The sequence below is a fragment of the Leuciscus leuciscus genome, assembly GCF_965113295.1.
Source record: "Leuciscus leuciscus genome assembly, chromosome: 3".
Taxonomy (NCBI): Eukaryota; Metazoa; Chordata; class Actinopteri; order Cypriniformes; family Leuciscidae; genus Leuciscus; species Leuciscus leuciscus.
This window is the reverse complement of record NC_138727.1, coordinates 11,665,502-11,682,194: the sequence shown is the minus strand read 5'-3', so window position 1 is coordinate 11,682,194 and position 16,693 is coordinate 11,665,502. Positions and strand designations below refer to the sequence as shown.

Below are 16,693 nucleotides of genomic sequence, written 5' to 3'. Positions count from 1 at the left end.
TGACTTCCTTTTCTGACCTTATACTTACCATACATGCATAAATATGTAGGCCTACATATCATACTTGCCTGTTGAGAGGAGTTTATTTCAGCATCATATAAAATAAACAATAATGATAATAATAATATTAAAGCAAACACAGCTCTGGTATCGGAATAGTATCGGTATCGGCCGATATCCAAATTCAGGTATCGGGATCGGATCGGAAGTGAAAAAATGTGGATCGGTGCATCCCTAAAAAAAAATAATAATAATAATTTTATAGAGTACTGGCACCTCTTTTGCGCCACTTAAAGCACTGCTTCTGACCAAGGCTGTATCTCAATACTAGTTTTACTTGATCTTAGTGCTGCGTTCGATACTATAGATTAGTGTTGTCACGATACCAAAATTATTGTTTCGATACCGATACCAAGTCAAGTATTGCGATTTCGATACTTTTTCGATACTTTTCCTGAAAAGGGAGAAACACTCTCAAATATCATTGCTGTGCTTTATTTTAAAACCGGGACAACATACTAATCATATAACACACTAATATGAACATATGAACAGCAGATATATTAAACATTTGAACAAAATATGAAATATAAAAATATAAAAAATAAATTAGAGCAATGACATTCAAGGTATTTTTTTTTAATAAATTTAGCAGCATTATCTCATTTATCATAAGAAACATAAGAGCTTTATCTTGATTCTGAACTTTGAATAAAAATATGAACAGCGATTATATTAAACAATGTTTAATATTGGTAACATATGATAAGCCTCATTGGTGATATATTTGACATGTGGGGAGAGAGTTGTGGAAGGCCTATACTTCATGTTAAACATAAATATATAGCAGCAAAGACAACGTCGGCAGTGTTGACGGCAAAATAGGCTACAGAATAATTCGTTCTGTATTGACAGGTGCAATATTTGAAAATCTATAATATTTTTTTAAATTACATTTATATTGTATTTATGTCAAAACTTTCAAACATCAAAATGTCATTTATTAATATGTATTCGTGTCAAAATGACATAGAAACATCTTTTCCTATTCTATTTTGCCTGGAAACGCTTCCAACACGCTTGCGTGTCGCGTGAAAAATAGGCGTCGGTTCTATTTCTAGCATACACGCGATTTCCGCGCGTCTCGAGCTGCGCCCAAACGCGTGTGTCACGCAGGCAGTTAACATGGGAGCCGAAATAAAAACGGACACGACACGCAGCCAGTGTGTTGCCGGCCTTACAAATCTGGAACGCGGTCATTCTTAGAAGTATCGATACTAATAAATTAAGGAATCGTGACGTTTTTAATTTCCGATTTACTTTTGAAGTATCGGTGCACCGTGCAACAGAGAAAGGTAGGCAACGTACTTCCATATGTCACTCCTCGGGTCATCTTTTTCTACGAGTCGTGGACCACTTGTGCTCGCACATGCAGCCATCTCGCTGTAGTGTTTTGTCACATGACACTGACAGCGGCAGGTTCTTTGCTGCGTGCGTCAGGAAAAAAACACAGACGTCCATAGGGAGGCGTTTTTTTTTTAATTTTTTTTTTTAAAGTATCGATACTGATAAATGTAGGTATCGTGACGTTTTTCATTTCCGAGTATCGCGATACTTTTGAAGTATCGGTACACCGTGCAACACTACTATAGATCACACATTACTCTTAGATCGACTACAAAATTATACTGGTGTTCAAGGACAAGCATTAAGCTGGTTCAAATCATACCTATCTGACCGCTACCATTTTGTCTATTTAAATGGAGAAAAATCGATCATAACTCCAGTAAACTATGGAGTGCCGCAGGGATCTGTGTTAGGCCCTCTGTTATTCTCAATATATATGATGCCACTTGGAAATATTATAAGGAAACATGGAATTAGTTTCCATTGTTATGCTGATGACACTCAAATATATATTTCATCACGGCCGGATGAAACCGCTAAATTTTCCAAATTGACAGAGTGTGTTAAAGATATAAAAGATTGGATGACGCGTAATTTTCTTTTATTAAATCCAGACAAGACAGAGGTAATACTTATCGGTTCAAAAAACCGCCCACAAAACCTCGCACAATACAACTTTAACATCATAGGATGTCCTGTTACTTTATCCTCTACAGTAAAAGACCTGGGTGTTATACTCGATTGCAACCTGTCTTTTGAAAATCATATTTCATATGTTACAAAAACAGCCTTTTTCCACCTTAGAAACATTGCTAAGCTACGTAATATGCTATCAGTTTCTGATGCAGAAAAGTTAGTTCATGCATTCATGACCTCGAGACTGGATTACTGTAATGCTTTATTAGCTGGTTGTCCTGCATCCTCAATAAACAAACTACAGTTAGTCCAAAATGCCGCCGCTAGAGTTCTTACGAGATCAAGAAAATATGATCATATAACACCGATTTTATCATCACTGCATTGGTTACCTATAAAGTTCCGTATTAATTACAAGGTATTGCTACTGACTTATAAAGCCCTAAACGGCTTAGCTCCAGTCTATTTAACGGATCTTCTATCGCCCTATAATCCATCGCGCTCTTTAAGATCACTAAATTCAAGGCTTTTGGTCATACCTAGGATATCCAGAACCACCAAAGGAGGGAGAGCATTTTCACATTTGGCTCCAAAACTCTGGAATAGTCTTCCTGATACTGTTCGTTGCTCAGACTCGCTCTCCCAGTTTAAAACTAGATTAAAGTCGCATTTCTTCAGCCAGGCAATCCTATAGTTCAAACTACAATCCGGCCTCTAGCTCATAAATGCCAGAGGAGAACTGGCCCCCGACTGAGCCTGTGTTCTCCCAAGGTTTTTTTTTTCTCCATTAGGTCACTTGATGGAGTTTTAGGACACCATTAGGTCACTTGATGGAGTTTTTCGGTTCCTTGCCACTGTTGCCTTTGGCTTGCTCAGTTGGGGATATTTTGGGGATATTTAATTTAATTTGATCAATCAATAAATTCCTCTTGAAACAAACTTTGTTGTATTATTTTAATTTAATACTGTGAAGCTGCTTTGATACAATCTGTATTGTGAAAAGCGCTATACAAATAAACTTGACTTGACTTGACTTAGTTGATGAATGTATGTATTGCTGACTCACAAATACAGTAATGTATTGCTGTAGAGTTAACTCATCAAGTTATCAATCAGCATGTTCATCTACTGTATTGTTGTACAGGTGCTCAACAGTAGTAGGATACATAGAGCCAGATAATTGATGCTGCATGGAGATAGAGCAGGTATCATTTTGTTTAATTATGTTTATAAATTATATAGTCAACTTTCATTTATGACATTGAAAATAAACATTCCACTGTTATTACAAGTTTCTTATCTTTACAGAAAAAATACTCAGTTTAAATCACTTGACTGTATTGTGCATAATAAAGGTTTATACAAATTATACAGACGGTGAGCGCTTTCAGGTTAAAAAGAAAAAATTTATCTAAAACGTGGATGAATTCCTATGCAAGATGCAATCTTTAGGTTTTTAAAAGAAACAGGAATTGAGTTAAGAATATGTTTGTTGTTGTTTAAATATTAATTTCCCATCAATGACTCAAAGTCCAGTTCAGGTGGTGGCAGAAATGCACCAAAAGCTGGTCTATCAACTGCCAATAAACTGAAGGAAAAAAAAGGGAGAAAAAAAGATGATGATGATGATTATATTATCATTCAGGAAGTGACATAATATTGGTGGTGGAACAACACACAAACATCAGTAAGTCTTAGAAATTGATTTTTTTTAATTATGTGATGTTTTGTGGCAGGTCCTCTTTGCTATATGCTGTGTGATTTTGCATGTTGGAAACCTTTTCTTGCAGTTTAATCACGTTCCAACATGCCAACATGTTCATGTGGTTCTAATTGTCATTTACAGCTAAATTAAGCTTTATGTCTGAAGTCAGTAACTTTAATTTCAAAGTTGTGAAAAGAATGGTAACACTCTAGCATGAGCATGCAATTGCTGTCACATAAGTCACATCTCCAGAGATATGTGTGGAACTACAGTATGGGCACAATGTAATTTCCACCACACTAATTCTGTATTGTGTTTGCAGGAAATGACATTTAAACATTTTTGGAATAATTTTACAGCTTGCTAGATATTTTATATATCCTAATGTATCCTCGCATAGTTTGACAAAATTCAATCTTGAATGGTGAGCATTGGTATTAACTACAAAATCCAAACTTTAGCAATTAACCTGCTAAATTATTGATTGTGACGGAAATGACAAACTGAGGAACGGTGTAAAAAACATGTAACAAAAATATACCATATATTTCACTCTTTATTTTATTAGATCTATTTAGATTAGATCATAGATAATATCTTTTAAAATATAATTAATTTTATTATGATGATTTTGAAAGATTGGATATTTTAAGCAAATTTTAATTAAGCAATTAAACCTATTTACATGAAGAACAAAGATTCAGATAAAAATGCCACTGAGAGTGTGATGCGTGCTGTGATCTGAAACACAAAACTTGATATGTTTAAGTGTTGGCACCTGGTTTATTTGTTAACCTATAGAACCTGTCCTGTGCTCTGAAAGCAACACATAAGCTAAACCATTCTGAAATGAAAGTTTGAGTCTATAGTAGCTTTGCTTAGTGAATATACTCTGCAGGAAACTGGAGTCTCTTAGTAACCCTCTGTTTCTCGTTCTTTTCTTTGTCACAAGCTTTCTTACCTCCTTCATCCGCCCACATGCCTCATTTTACTCCCCCCTAATTGCTCCTCCTGCTGGAACCATTTTCTGAAAGCAATTTTCACCTTAGTTGTTTTATCCCAAGCACGGTGTCCACTACAGTAGACAGATACTTTAAACTATCTTAACCCATTCTGGGTGTGATATTACACCCTAACCACCCTTTACCCATAATTCAAAGACTGAATGACTTAATATGTCGTTGTATGTATGTATGCATGGATGGATGTATTATCTTTTGCAATGAACAAATAAATCTTTAATGCATGAACCATGCAAGTGCCTCACTGTAACTGCAATCTGTGGGATTCTAAAAAGTTGAAAGTTATTTTTGGTTCTCATCGACGTTATGCCTCAATTGTTGTCGATAGCGCTTAACTTGTATTGAACCCGGAACATTCCTTTAATGCTCTAGAGTCGCAGCAGCTGTCTGCCGAGTGGCATTATCTGTCTCATTGGCAGGGCGAGTAAGGGGTCAATAAAGGGGTGGTGGCAGGAACGGGCACAGTGTTTAAGAGATGAATAGAGAGACATAATATGAGTTTGATTTTGGGTCTAAATGTCTTAAAGGCAACATAGCAGTGGAAAGCACTGGGTTCTTTTGGCAGACAGTGAAAGAAAGCATCAGAGAGGGATGTAGAGAGAGAGACAAATAGCAGTAAGGCTCTTATTTAGATAACAGAGTTCTGGTCTGTGGGATACATGAGCTGCCATTGTGAAGATGCTCCATTAAGGAAATGAGCTAGAACTATATCTCTCTCAGACAACGGTAATTACACTCAGTTCATATCCTCTATCTATTATATCCTTTCACATCTCCCTACTGTTTTTAAATAGTCAACAGGCTTTTTTGCAGAGCCCTCCATCTTCAAAAATATAACCATGTTTCCAAGCGCAACATTTAACTGAAGCGGACTCATGTCACAAAATGCAGTTTGTGAAAGGTTCACCTCATAAAGAGCATTTAAAAAGCATCTGCATTAAAATAAATTGACTAATTTATAGGTGGCTGCATCTCTTGTGTTTTCCACCCATTAGCAATTTAAACATCAGTCCATCAGTCAAAGAGCGAGCCATCGAGAAAGCTTTTATCTCGCTGTGTTTTGTTTTTTCTTCATTTTTTCTCTTTTTTGTTTGGTGCCGTTTTCATTGACCATAGAGCTAATAGTCATTTTATCCAGCGTTAAGCGAGCTGTCAGACAATCACTTTGCTTAATTTCATCTCCATAACTTACATATGTATGTGCTCAGTGCTTTCATTAACCTTGCTGGCTGACTGGCGTTAATAATGATTTTGTTATTTGTGCACAGACTTGCAAAATACCTGATGAATTATTCATATTTCATTCCTACGTTATTAAAGGCTGATGACCGTTTAATCACCTGAACTAATATATAAAACGGATCTGTTTATTTATATATTTATATATAATATAATTTTTTTTTTACTGTTTATTACATTGTGTTGCTATTGTGTACAATTTAGGGAAACGTTTTTGTAACTATTTAGTGTCTTAAATGTAGATCTTTGTTTTATGTATTTTTTAAATTATGAATATATTTCGAATGTATCCTGATTTCATGATCTATTTAGAGTCTGTTGCACAACCGAGACATTTAACTATGTTTAGTATGGTGTTGCCTAATGTTTTACGGGAAAATATTGAAAGGTGAAGTGTTTAGATTTTTAAATGTTTTATCATATTGTCAGTGATGGTTGTAAAACACACAAAATAAAGTGCTGGATATAATCGCTAGCAGTGAAAGTTAAATGAAAACAAACTCAAAAATCACTTCTCTGAATACACAGGAACCGCAAACAGAACAACCATAACATAACAACGAGATCGCACATTGAACAGAAGAATCACTCGGTTTAATAGATCAATCAGCGAAACTAATAACAGGTGCACATAATGAAATCAATGAAAAACCATGGAAACTAACTGAAAACTATGACACAGAACTAAACTAAACATGCAGCAAACCCACCCTAAACCAAAACTAATCTATATAATAATAATTTGTTACATTATTATGGCGCTTTTCTGGGTACTCAAATCGCTTTACATGGAAGGGGGAATCTCCTCAACCAACACCAATGTGCAGCATCCAACTGGATGATGCGACGGCAGCCATATTGTGCCAGAATGCCCACCACACACCAGCTTATTGGAGGAGAGGAGACTGTGATGAAGCCAATCAGTATACAGGGATGATTAGGAGGCCACGATGGATAGAGGCCAATGGGCAAATTTGGCCAGGATGCCAGGGTTAAACCCCTACTCTTTTTCGAAGGACATCCTGGGATTTTTAATGACCACAGAGAGTCAGGACCTCGGTTTAACGTCTCATCCGAAGGACGGTGCTTGTTACAGTATAGTGTCCCCATCACTATACTGGGGCATTAGGACCCACACAGACCACAGAGTGAGCACCCCTAATGGTCCCACTAACACCTCTTCCAGTAGCAACCTGGTTTTCCAGGATGTCTCCCATCCAGGTACTGACCAGGCTCAGCCCTGCTTGGCTTCAGTGGGTAACCAGTCTTGGGCTACAGGGTGATATGGCTGCTGGTATATGATCCCTTATACCTTTGAGACATTTATACGCAAGTCATGTGTCGGTTGATTTCCCAGAAAACTGTTAACACTGTGGCTCTGGTGCTATCAAAACATTGCTCTGTTTATTTCAGTCTCTCGACCAGCCTGATATAGCAACATTGCCTCAACCAATGGGCTGGACTTGTGAGTCAATAAAATCTAGTACAATTTGGCTATGATTAGCCTTTGCCAAGTCAAGACTGTTAATCTCCAGCCTTCATGCAAACCCGCTGTAGCTGCTGTAGCCCACCAGATTGAATCTTTCAAACTGACAAAACATTCAGAAAGATAAAAAGAAAAAATCTCAGTGGGCACAGAAAGGCAAAAAAGCAAAGAAAAGCAAACGCTGTTTATGATAGTGTTAGGCAGCCCAAAATAATATAATGTAATATAAATAATGGTTTCCAGCACCAGAATTTCACTAACCGCTACAATCTCTAATGCATGGCATCACTAATAAGGGGTGGAGTTCCATAAATTTGCAAGTTACACTTCACATCACCTTTTTCCTAATGTACGAGAGGGCATGGCCATTGTAACTTGATTGTATCGAGGCTTCTGGTCTCATCCGCTTCCATTTATGAAAACTGTACAAAAACGGTCTTTATTGCAAACTGTTATTTGCTATCGTATTTTAATAGATAATTGTAATCATAAAAACACTGGTTTGCAGCGCAATTTTTTTGACCATTTACTTGTTATTCTTCCAGTTATTTATTATAGTGGCTAATGAATAGGAAGTTTGTACACAATTACAGAAAAAAAAGCTTACTTCTGCATTGCAACATAACGTGAATACTGTAGGAGTGAACCGATTATTTTATTTTATTGGATTTTATTTTATTGTCTCAATGGAAAAACGTGCCTGCGGCAACATTTCTACAAAATCATATTATTGTTTTGCGACACTTTTTTTCAAATGAAATGTCCGGTGAGTAACGCTAAAAGATGAACATGAATCTGTACTGCACTTATAATTAGTGGTGCAATGGATCACAAAACTCACGGTTCGGATACACTCAGTAACAGTCACTTGTCTTAATTTCAGCCGGAAACGGCAGTGATTAAGAGTTTTGCAAAAATGTAGGTATGGCGCGGTTTGTGATTTTGTTAAATCTATGCAAAAAGCTTGAAATTACTGTTTTGGTTAAAACAATTACCAAAATACCTATTAGTAGACAAATGAAATGGACTTGTGAGAGTGTGAAAAGTGTTTTAAAGAAATTTATTTTCCAAAGGTCACGGCCAAAAGTTGCCATTGTTGAAGAAACACACATATGTTCCTTCATGTGGTTAAAGATTCATGGCCATCTGTTTGTCCTGTTAGTCTTCAGGGATGTGGTATTATTGCTCTGAGACACACCGTGAGAAATGGGAATGAAAGAGGGAAGGCTGCAAAACGGTAAGGGACACACAGAGAAACGCCCGGAAAGCATTGTGTATTAATGGCGCCTAATATTAGTGTACAAAAAGGACCTGTATGACTGATGCAGCTCCAACATGTATACACACACTCACACAGACAAAAAAAAAAAAAAAACATTTACTCAGGAACAGACAGACTGTGTGCACATTTTTCCTTCTAGACCTCCAGAAGGAAAGCCAGAGTACATGTGCCAAAATTGTTAATATTAAAATCTACTCTTCATCACTTTAAACTACTCATTATGCTATAAAAAAATGTGTCTTTGGGGATGTGTCTTTGGTGTTCATTTTAAAATGTATTACTCGGCTATGCTAAAATTGTGTGGCTCTGTGTATCTTTTAAATTAATTGTTGGGTTCGTCACTTATTGGGGTCCCCTGGAAACATTTCCGTTATAGTCTGCTATTTGCAGCGTGTTTCTGTATTTGGTTGTGTTGTGAGTATTTGGAGCACACGTGTGTTATAAAACTGATGAAGATGTTTTCTTTATTAGTGGGTGTTTTGTTTTTCTATGTGTTTTCTTCAGTTGCAGCACGTTGAACCCTCTCGGCCACCGTAGTTTGACTACAAAACCGGGCTTAACAGTTCGTTCACAAATAGGACAGATATGTTTCTCTCTGATGATTGGTTCTCACGTTTAACAGTTTACTGGATGGGATTTTTTGTGGGTAATGACTTCAATTTTGGTTTCATTGCAAAAAGCTATTATATGGCTTCCAATGACTTAGTAAGTATGAGTCGTGTGAGTCGTATGGACGACGTTTATGACATTTTTGTGAGTTTTTTTTTTGTTGTTGTTGTTTTTGTTTTTTGTTCTTGCAGAAGTTTGAAAGCTCCATTCCTCATTCATTGTAATTTATATTTTCAGTTGGCATGGAGAATGACAACTAACAGGATTTTCATGGCAAAATTTCAAAGCTTTATACTAAACACTTTCTATACAAAATGCACCAAAAAAACAAAACAAAAAAAAACAACACGTCAGCATTACTGCAACATTCAGAAACAAACATGAATGTCCTTTCTCTCTCTTTTTCCATCTCCCTATCTATCTCCTGTGTAGCCTTCAGTGCTGCTCTAATATAATCTATAATAACGCTGTTTGTTTTTCCCTGACTATAATGGACTCCATAAATCAAAAATCTGATTTTCCTAAAGAAATCCCCCACCAGCAAATTAGACTTCTTTTTTTTCTTGTCCTTGTTTGGGTCTTTCCCTTCATTTTCTTTCCCTCTTTGTGGCACATAGTGGATTGATTGAAATGACCCTTTTCCTCCTCTGAAAACACTCAAACGTTATTGTATTAGATGATGGAATCTTGATTTGATTGATTGTTCATTAGTTATTATTTAATACATGCTCTGTTGGTTTTGTGTGTGACAGGGTGAAGCAGAAAGGACTTGATTAAGCGTAGGGCTGCGGTGGATATATTTCTGATCAATAATTGTTTAGAGATGAAATATGATCGTGCGATGATTTGTGTTGGCAAAATTATTGATGGAAAGCTGAAAAAGACAGATGCTCTGTTGAGATACTTTGGCCCCTTTACACCTGGCATCAACACGCTTTTAGTGATCGGATCACAGTTATACTGAGCCCCTAAAGGGACATGATGATGGAAAAATTTGAGACGGAAGGAACATTTTCAAATCTTTAACGTCCTCTAGCAAAACATTTGCGTTTCCCCGAGAAGCCTTACGTTTGCTTACAAAACTTTTTTTGATATTTAATAATATGAGGAGGGAGAAACGTTGCCTTTGTCTTTTGCGAACAAAGGCAACGTTTCTTGAGGGAAAGCAATACTTTTGTGAGAAAACTAAAAAATGTCAATATAATTTATTCTCCTATCTCATGTTTTCCATCACCTTGTCAACTTACCTTCATACATTCAAATCTCACTTGACCATGTTAAAGGGATAGTTGATGAAAAAACATAAATCTGTTATTATTTACTCACCCTCATGTTGTTCCAAATCTGTATGACCTTCTTTTACAGAACACAAATGAAAATATTTTGAAGAATGTTTTGAAGAACTGTATTTGTCCATACAGTGAATGTTAAGGTGTCCAAAACAACACTGGACAAAAAACATGAAGACATTTTTGCTAAATATCTTCTTTGTGTCACAGATATCAATTAATCAATTTAATCCATCTTCATTTTGATGAACCGATATCGATTCTTACATCCCAAGAATTAATATTTTAGTCTATGCTGTTTTTAGCTGATGTCTGAACAAAACTTCACTAAATATTATTTGTAGTGCACCTCCTATCCAATAATACCAATAAGCCTCAAAAACTGTCAGTTTTATCACAAAATTTAAACAATAAATGAAATTTGTATGCTCTTTAATATGGCGTGACTGATGTAGACACCTCAGTTCAAGTGTTGCTGCATGCTACTCTTTACTACTAGTTATAGCACAAAATAAACATCAGTGAACATCATAGGTATTTTGAAAAAGGTACTTACAGTAACAGTACTTACTAGGGATGTCAATTTTCACAAATTCCCATGATCGATCGTCGTTTAAACTAACGATCAATTAATCGATTAATCGTTAGCCTTAATACTGCGATATGTGTCCACTGCAGTGGCTATGACAGCATGACAGGGTCTGCAAATGCTGCTCAAAACGCTATGTTCCTCACCAAATCAATTAGAATGGTTTTAAATATAAATAAAGGGCTAGTAGGATTGTAAAATGTTTCGATGTGATTGATAATTAAATTAATTATTTAATAATCAAATATAATTACTAATACAACGTGTCACCAACGCCGCCTCATATGCGCTTAGAATGTGTGACTGTTGTGGACGCGCTCTTCCTGGAACAACTGCACGCGCTGAATGAATCTGCTACCGTTAAACTGGAGCACTTTGCTAGCACGTTATTTATCTAAAAGAAACGCATCCTATATGAGATTATTCAGATATATTCAAAATAAACATAATATTACAAATTATATCTGCACAAAATGACGCAAATTCATGCACAAGTGAACTTGAACTAAGTTACGTGCCATATTCATTCAGAACTACTCATGTTGTGGACGCGCTCTTCCTGGAGCAACGCGACACGGCAACTAAACCCAAATAATTCACAATGTTTTATTACAATATTGTTCTCTTTATAATGTTATGTAATATTACAGTCCCAATAGTCATTATTAGTCGTGCACTGCCGTTTGAGCTGCGCGCGCTGAAGCTGACGCTTTACTACAGAGTTCATTCTTAACCAAATGCATCCAATATGAGATCAGTCAGATATAGATAGGCCTACAGAAAATAAACAGTATTACAACTTACATTTGCACAAAACAAAAGTCTGCGAATGCACACGCAAACTTATAGTCATGATGAAGGTGTAAAATGGTCCCAAACATAACTCCGGCTCGCTCGCTTTACAAGTTTCGCGGTTGAGCAGCGCGCACGCGCATGAAGACCTGCTTAATCGATGATCGATAAGTTGTATCGATTAAATGTATTATCGACAATTAATCGATCGTCGATTAATCGTTGACATCCCTAGTACTTACTGAAGCCCAACAAAATGTCACAATGTTCCATTTACCTCAGGAAAGCCATTTAATGTCCATCACTTGTTGGACTGCAAAAAAAAAAAAAGCTTTATTATTTTTTTATAAATATATTAACTACAATGCATATTTATTATATTTCCACTTAACAGTTAGTGATGTCTTTATTATTTACTGCATTCTTCATGAAAACAAGTTTAAATGTTTATATTTCAACAACAAATTGGAGTAGAAACGTCATTAAATATAAAAACGTTGTGCAATTTAATTGTTTGTATAAAACTTAGTTTATGAGTCTTGATTAAAAAAACAACAGTTGAATTCAATAGTTTGGACTCTTTCGTTAATGTTAACCTTTAATATTATATTATACCAACTTGCAGGGTTCTTTTTATAGATTACAGCATTAGTTGAGAGAGGTTTGTTTCCTTAAGAAAAATGTACATGTACCTGATATATATCCAAATTAATCAATATTGTATCGAATTGAAATTGAATTGAATCAAGAGCTTGTGAATCGAAATTAAATTGAATTGATGAAGTAAAAGATAAAATCCAGGTGTAAATGCACACAAGACGTATTTTGGTCTCATCCAACCCGATCTCATGGCAATTCGTACGAATTTTACGAGGTGGCTAATTTGTACGAATTAATGCGATTTTGTGCTAAATCATACATATTTTACGAGTTGCCAAATTCGTATGAATTCGTACGAATGACCTACCCCTGAGATAACGTTGTCTCATCATAGAAAAGTAACAGCACAGCCCTCCTCAAAAGAAATGAGTTATCAATCATGTCTGTGCCATAGTGAATTTTATCTAGTTTCATCCTTATTCAGCAGACCTCTATAGGCACTCCACTCTCTACATGAGCCGCTCCACTTCACCATAATCCTTTCTAACATCTAAAGCCTCTTTAAGAGAGAGATACCAAGAGGAAGTGAGAAATGAAAGCAGGACAGGGGCCAGGGGGTGTCTCTGAAGCCCGTCACACTGCTAAGCAGTCAGAGAGTGGAGTGGGTGGGTCTGGATGTATTGTGTTAGTCTAGTCTTTAATTATTCATACGTCCTCTCTTTGTTCTCTAGTGAAACTGCCTTTGAGCTACCTCTGTATGTGCTGTTAACATGTCGGTGACAGTCATAATCGAGTATACAGTCCGTTCAAGTCCTGGAGAAATCGAGGGCGAGGGGTACGTACGGTGGTGTGAATTGACTTCTGTTCCTCTAGGCGCCAATGTGAATGCTTCATGAACCCAAAACTGGCAAATGCTTTGCGAGGTAAATATCAACCGCGATGGCAGCGGCACACAACCTGCAGCCTGCAAGAGGGAGATTACACACACACACACACAAACCAACACACTCTCTCGTGAAGCGAGAAACCGATCACCAAGGACACGAAGAGCGAGGGAGAGAAAGAAATGATCCAAATCGTATTGGAGTGGAGTGAAATGTAGAATGTGAACTTTAGATCTGATGGACTGGGCGTCTTGACAGCTGCTGTATGAGAAGCGCTTGAAAATAACTCTTGTGTTTGTGAGGAAAACGAGTGAGTGCGAGTGAGTGACACAAAAAAGATCGATGACTTGAAAGGGACTTCTCCTCTCTGGTTTAGTCAGAATGATGAACAAGGATGGTTTATTGACACTGAGAGATTAACGAACAAATGTTATATAAATCAACTCGAGGGGTGTGTTTAGAATGTAATGGAAATTAGCATCAGTGCGAGCGAGTGTGTGCAAAGTGCTGCTTTCTGCTCTGTATCATGGCAGGCTGTTTATCTTTCACCCGTTTTTAACTACCTGCTGTATTTTCTCATTACGATTACTTTACTACCTGTCACTTTTCCTTTGGTTGATGTAAATTAGGAAGGAAAGCTGTTCCTGTATAAGCTGTAATAAAAGTATGAGTGTCTGTGAATGTGTTCGGGTTGCAAATGTAGCCTGTGTGCCTTTTCAACTTAAAGCTGATGTGACTATTCAGCAAACTGCTTTGTCTTAATACCAAGACAAAAGTATGTGGACACCTGAGCGCCACATACTGTATGCTTAATTTAAAGGAACAGATCACCCAAAGTGAAATTTCTCATCCTCGTGTCATTCCAAAATTGTATGACTCTTTCTTCCATAAAGCACAAAAAGAGGAAATTTTACAGGTACATTTTTAGTAAACTGATGCTTTCAAAATTCAAAAAGGACATAGAAACACAATGAAAGTATTATAGAAGTGCTCCATATGTGCTAAGTCTTAAGACTTCTAGGCTTGGTTTCATAAACAGGGTTTAGATTAAGCCAGGATTAGACCTTAGTTCAATTAGGAAATTTAAGTAGCTTTTATCAACGTTAATGCTAAACATTTTATAAACGTTCATAAAACATAACTGATTGAGACATATTCTAAGATATGTCAGTGCAAGTTGTTTTCTGTTACAACAGCTCAAACATGCATTTTAGTCTGGGACTAGGCTTAAGCCTTGTCTGTGAAACCTTTTTTCTGGGAGTCATTTTATAACTTAAGTCATTATTGACAGAAATCTTGACATTTGCCCTTCTGCGACTCCTGGAGATATCAGATTTATGAATGAATCATTCATTTGAGTCTTTTCAATGAAGGCTTGGAATATAACGCACAAGTGTAATACATTTAAGCCAGGCTTTCACTTTGCGATTTCAACAATGTTTTTGTTAAATACCAACTCTCACTGTACGAGTAAATCGCATGCGATGTAAAGCAAAAGCTCACGATTTATGTGCTCACACTATACGGTCCGATCATCGAGCGGTGACTTGACTGCTTACACTGTACGTGTGGAATAAACGACTGGGAGCCCCTGAACCTTGAAATGTGTTGCTATTTCAAAAGAAGAAACACGTTGCTTTTGTCATAATGTGCAATTCTGTGTGCTGAAACGTCCAAGAGGCGCTGGCTTATATGGACGCAAAGCGCAGGTGGCTTGAAAGATGTTGGCAATATGGTTTATCCATTTTGCGACATGAACTGGGGGTAAGCAACAGTCTGCTAAATTGCAGATAGTTTTGATAGCTATTTTATTTATAGCCTATCATCATGGTTTAATTTCTGTTTTTGCAGTGTGGGAAAAAACACTGAGTTTAGAGCAATCGGTTCGTAGCTCTGCTTCAAATGTGTGATACCCATCCGACTGCCAGTCGGGAGAGATCAATCGCCTCTTGTTTCCCCTGTATACTGCACAACAAACGCCACACGACAAAGCTAAAATTCGGCCCAACTTTTGCATCCTTTTTTAAAGGGGTGGTTGATCATGATTTCACTTTTCTAACTTTAGTTAGTGTGTAATGTTGCAGTTTGAGCATAAACAACATCTGCAAAGTAATAACGCTCAAAGTTCAAATAAAAGGAAGATATTTTCTTTTAAAGAAATTACTTTTTAAGGACTACAACAAATGGCTGGTAGGGACTACACAAGCTTCCTCCTGGGTTAGTGACATCACTAACCCTAAAATTTACATAAACCCTGCCCCGGGAACACGATTTATAGATTATCAAGACAGAATATGCTAATCAATGACTAGAAGATAACTACACATCAGCTACACAAATTCCTCAACTAACCATTCATAAATGTTGTCTACATGTTGTCACTTCTTCTTGAGTCTCTCCATCTTTGTCTGACTCCGGTTTGCACATAAAAGGCTAAACGTTTTTGAAATGTTCAGTGCATGTCTTTGTGAGGTCTGTGTTTTACCAAATCAGACACAATTGTTGGTACATGTACCATAAAACTTTCCAACTTCTCTGGGATCCCATCCCCCAAACCAGCCAAGATGGTCCTCGTTGTCATGACCACGATCCGATAGGGTTATATGGGTGTTAAAGGAATGTGGCCAAATGCAAGAGAGAGAGACCATGGCAAGACAGAAACACTCTGCAAAACAGACTCTCCTGCATTCATTTAGTGATGAATTGACTAACATGAAATTAACATGCATTCCAGGACATTTTGAGAATGATTTACTGTCGTGTGTTGTGTTTTGTGTCTTGTTAATTCTGTTGATACTATGATCTCTTTGATACTATGTAGTTATTACAGGACCAACAATCAGTGTACCCCACTTATACCATGTTTGGTCTCGATAAATTGGTACTTTGAAGATCGAAATGATTGGGTACCCCCCACTGGGCAGGCCGAGTCAGACTGCCTTCCTTAAATCCAACCAAGAAGGAAACGGACAACTCTTGCCTTAAGGGTGCCATGTGTTCCAGCATGGCCTCAACAGGCCCAGGGCAGGAGGCTTCGAAGCATCCAGGACATGTGCTCACTCCAGCATCAAGGACAACCTCAGGAGTTCAGTGACTTCATTCAACACGGACGAAGTCCCTTGCAACTCTCACCATGTGCTCTTTGTGTCCTGC

The 16,693-nt window shown here is 37.1% G+C and overlaps 1 long non-coding RNA gene across 1 annotated transcript in view; it reads right to left on the bottom strand.

Moving 5' to 3' along the window:
- The window catches only part of LOC309495919, a 102,154-nt gene that overhangs the window by 46,170 nt on the left and 39,291 nt on the right, over positions 1 to 16,693 (bottom strand). The gene's annotated exons all lie outside the window — the stretch shown is intronic.